Below are 4,726 nucleotides of genomic sequence, written 5' to 3'. Positions count from 1 at the left end.
ATTTGCAGGAAAGTAAAGCGTACAGTAGCATATGAACATGTCAAACTCTGCAGGTAATAGGCATAGATGTAAAGACTATAAGTAAACACATTAGGATGATTGCTGGAAACTGAGTTAAGACATACCAGTAAAAGAGCAAGAGTAGGATGCAAAGACAAGCAGTAATAGTATATTAGCCTTGGCTTTTAGCAGGCTAATAAGAAGGAGCAGAGAACAGCAGTAGAGCAAAAGAGCAAAAGGGAATGCAGATTTTGAAAGTATTCAGTGGTGTGTGTAAGTCAGAAGATTGTTTTCTCCTCCTTTTTTTTTTTTTTGCAAAGACTTAGGGCATTTATAGTCAAAAGTAGGTGGTAAAATAAGGTAAAAATCATAGAAATATGTTAATTGAAGAACTCGGAATCAATTAATCAACGAATCAAGGAAGTACTCTCATTAATTAGGGGAATCAAAATCAAACGAAAAGATTCAGCACCATATAAGGCAAATAGGAAAAATCAGTGTAGGATTAAATAAGGAAAGAGTCAAGGTTCAGTATTGCATATAGTAGTCGAGTAAGACCAAATTCAGGAAAATTTCAATTAAGGAAAGGCTTACAAGAATAGAGTACTATAACAAATGAGGTAACAAAGCCAATTAATTCAAACGGGAGGGTAGAATATTAGGTTTTTTTTAAAGAAAGTTTTTGAATAACCAATCAATCAAGGAAAATCAGAATCAATCATATGAAGTCATGATTCTGCATTTTTAACATATAAATAGAGGTAAATGAACAAAAGTAGCGAGCAAAGTTAACTAGGAAGGAGCAAGGGATGAACAAACATAACCACTCAGAGATAGTGAAAACAAGTTAAGATTCAGCAAGACATATTCGAAGCATGGTGACTATGAAACATCAACAAGAATCAAGCAAATAGGCCAGCAGGCAGAACCAAAGCAAGGGAGATCAGGCTAATACACACAATCAAACGAGGAAACATGCTAACACATAGAGACAAGACAAAGGAAATTAGGCTAACACGGGTAATCGAAGCAAAGAAACATGCTAACACACATAATCGAATGAAGAAACTTTTTCTAGAAATTAGAGTTTTTAGCAGAGTCAAACTAAAAAACAGTAAAAACATAGAAATCGGTCAGAATAAACAACGAAAAGGTTTTAATCATAAAGAAAATCAATCGAAACATGTATAAAAAGAAATCCCAGAAATCCTAATTTCGAAGAAAGTAAAAAATGGTTCAAAGCAAAGGGTCTTCCAGACTAAACTCGAGAATAAACAGAGCACAGAGGAAAACATGAGGATAGCATGAAATGACACCGTTTTTGAGAGATTCAGGAGAGTTTTAGGGTTTCAAAAAAAAGAAACTTAATAGAAATGGGAAAAACCTGTCGTGACCTCATAGATCGTGACATATAGGGTGTGATTTCGTCTAAAATCACACCGCAGAACTCGCATATAGAAGAACCAGGAACCCTAGGTCTCAAATCGCCATGGTCCATAAGCCTCGAAGGTCCTCAAGGTGTTGAACATGACGATGAAAGGTCCATCGGAGCCTTGGGGTTGAAGGGAGGTGGCCGGAGATGGCCGAGGAGGCGGTGGATTCATCAGAGAGAACTAGAAGGTTCTAGAGGGAAGGGAGAGCAAGAGTCAGTATAGAGAGAGAGAGAGAGAGAGAGAGAGAGAGAGAGACCGTCTTGGAAAATGAGGGGTCTGGGATTTAATTTTAGGAAATAAAATCTGGGTCGTTGATCTCATTTGATCAATGGTTCAGATTAGATCGGAACTGGACCGGGTGATTGAATTGGGTACGGGTCGGGTTCCTATCGAAGTGGGGCTGGAAATTAGGCCAATTGAGGCTACAATTGAAAGGGAGAAAGGCTGTTATTAAAATAGAAATAGGCTAAGTGTTAAATAGCCAATTTTCCCCTTTTATTTTATAAAAATAGTAATAATGATTTTAAAAGTAAATTAAAAATACTGAGCAAGCAAATACTATATAAACATCAATTTAAAAATATTGGAATCAATTTTCTAATTATAAAATGCTATTAATCATAAAATAGGCCATGATTGCAATTACATGCAATTAGCTTAAAATGCCAAATAAATTTGTAAAAAATATGCAAAAATTACCTTAATTATATTTTGGTGTAAATACGGGAATGAAATAAGTTATTCACCAAAAATGATAATTTTGGATTTTGTGGTATTAAAATAGGTAGTAAATCGGTTTAGAAATCGTTAAAAAAAATACTAAAACTCTTGGGTGTGCTTATATATACACATACATGCTATTTTGGAAGTATTTTGGGTACAAAAATACCTAGAGAAAAATTTTGTATCAATACCCGGTATTTATGGACTAGTGTCATACAAGGTACTACATGGTCATGATAGTAAGGTGTATAAGATATGTGGAAAGTGAGTAATATTTTAAGTAATTTAAAATAATTCTTAATTATATGGGTAATTTGTTAATTATCGGATAGCGGGATATTACCTAATTAATTAATAGGTTATAAGATAATATTAAAACCCCTCCCCCACCCCACATGGGGTCAAGACACCATCTAAACAAAATGACTCATTTAGTCATGATTGGTTAGGTGTCAATTAGTTAAGCTAACCTTCATAATTTAATAATATTTCCTAATATTTTAAAAAGCATTTTTCGGGCAAGTTCTCATATGCAGAGTCTTGCTCTTTTTTCAATTGTGAGAAAGAAAACTTTTTCTGCTTTTTGATCGAAATATAAAATGATTCCAACTTTAACTTTCAAAATAAGCTAATCAAGAATCCTTGATTTCTTTTGTATCTGTGTATCAAGACTTCATCATTTCTTAAGAGTTGGGGCAAACTATTGAGTACATAGTGATACTGTAGTTTCTTTACATAATATGCAATAATGGTGGATCTTACCTCTAAGTCGATATCTACTACATGCTACACCTTGGCTTTACGAAAACTGGTGGCATATTCAGTGTTAAACTGTCACACAAAGACGTATATCATAGAAATTCTCAACTTACACCACTCTCTCGCAGTTCAGGTATGTTTAGGTTATCCCTTCTTTCTTTTGACATGATCCATACGATACGAACGAAACGTGCAAATGCACAAATTTCATAAATGACTCTATTCATAGAAGTATTAGAGATATCTATGTTCTTGAATTTCCATGTGTCATAATATTTTATCATCTGTTCATGGGTCTTAGAAAAATATGAAAGTTGAAAAGAGTTTACTTTATGATATTGCTCAAAGGCAAAATGGTCTTATGAAGCTCCGAAAGATTTTATTAATGTACTTTTCATGCATTGCATTCACGTGCATTGACCCATGATCAGATGGCGTTATATACGCGTATATATGTATGTATGTATATATATGTATATGGGATATGGGAAAGGTTACGGCGTTATATACGCACCACCACCTGATCAGCTGGTATATGATGATGATGTTGCCCACAGTGGCTAAAATATGATTCAAACGGCGTTATATACGCGTATATATGTAAATATGATTCAAACGGTGTTATATACACGTATATATATATATATATATATGGGAAAGGTTATGGCGTTATATACGCACCACCACCTGATCAGCCGGTATACGACGATGATTTTGACCACAGTGGCCGATATGATATGATGGGATGCCCTTAGAGGCTGATGATGTTATGAGACATGTACCTATGCACGACATGACATTCATACACTTATGCATGACGCTAAAAGTAATTTATGATTTACAAAGTTATTCAGACTTACAGGTCGACTCATGTACTCTATATTTCTTCCATATCTCTTATAAACTTATTTATGTGTCTTACATACTCGGTACATTATTCGTACTGACGTCCCTTTTGCCTGAGGACGCTGTGTTTCATGCTAGTAGGTCCCGATAGATAGGTCGAGAGTCATCCAAGTAGGCTATCAGCTCAGCGGAAGATGTTGGTGCGCTCAATTTGCTTCAGAGTTACTTGTTTGGTTAGTATGATTTAGACGTGTATTGTTTGGTATGGCGGGACTCTATCCTAACCTTTATAACATTTATGTACTCTTAGAGGCTTGTAGACATATGTCGTATACGTGAAAGATTGTATGGCCTTGTCGGCCTAGGTTTTGAGTTTATAAATGATTATGTTGGACTATTAGGCCCGTATGTCACGTGTATATGATGATGTAATAAGAAAGATACGTTACGTTGGTACTCGGTCGAGTAAGGTATCGGGTGCCCGTTGAGGCCCATTGGTTTGGGTTGTGGCAGCTTAAGTCTAGGCTGCTTTGTTTCTCCCTTGCTGGGACGTATTTACTTTACTGTCGATTGCTTTGCCGGGATAGTGTAGATCTTTGTTGATCCCTTATCGGGACTCTTGTTGTGGTTGTTGTTAAATGTTATATGTGGATCGGGTTACACATCGCAACAATGTTATATGTGGATCGGGTTGCACGCCGCAACAATGTTATATATGGATCGGGTTGCATGCCGCAATAATGTTATATTGGATCGGGTTGCACACCGCAACAGTGATATAAATGGATCAGGTTGCACGCCGCAACAGTGTTAAATAATATGGGACGGGTTGCACGCCGCAACAGTGTTAAATGATAGGGATCGGGTTGCACACTGCAACAGTGTTAAATGATAAGGATCGGGTTGCGCGCCGCAACAATGTTATTATTGTTTTGTTGTTGTAGATTTTGAAGTGTTCTCGCATA

The 4,726-nt window shown here is 36.1% G+C and overlaps 1 long non-coding RNA gene across 1 annotated transcript; it reads left to right on the top strand.

The window, feature by feature from the left end:
• The first annotated feature begins 2,685 nt into the window (after window positions 1–2,685).
• LOC142182510 (uncharacterized) lies at window positions 2,686–4,169 on the top strand. Its single transcript, XR_012711315.1, has 2 exons — window positions 2,686–3,048; window positions 3,903–4,169. It is a non-coding gene; the product is annotated as an uncharacterized LOC142182510 (long non-coding RNA).
• The last annotated feature ends 557 nt before the right edge of the window (window positions 4,170–4,726 follow it).

Source organism: Nicotiana tabacum, chromosome 7 (assembly GCF_000715075.1).
Source record: "Nicotiana tabacum cultivar K326 chromosome 7, ASM71507v2, whole genome shotgun sequence".
NCBI classification, from domain to species: domain Eukaryota; kingdom Viridiplantae; phylum Streptophyta; class Magnoliopsida; order Solanales; family Solanaceae; genus Nicotiana; species Nicotiana tabacum.
This window is presented reverse-complemented; position numbering and strand designations above follow the sequence as displayed.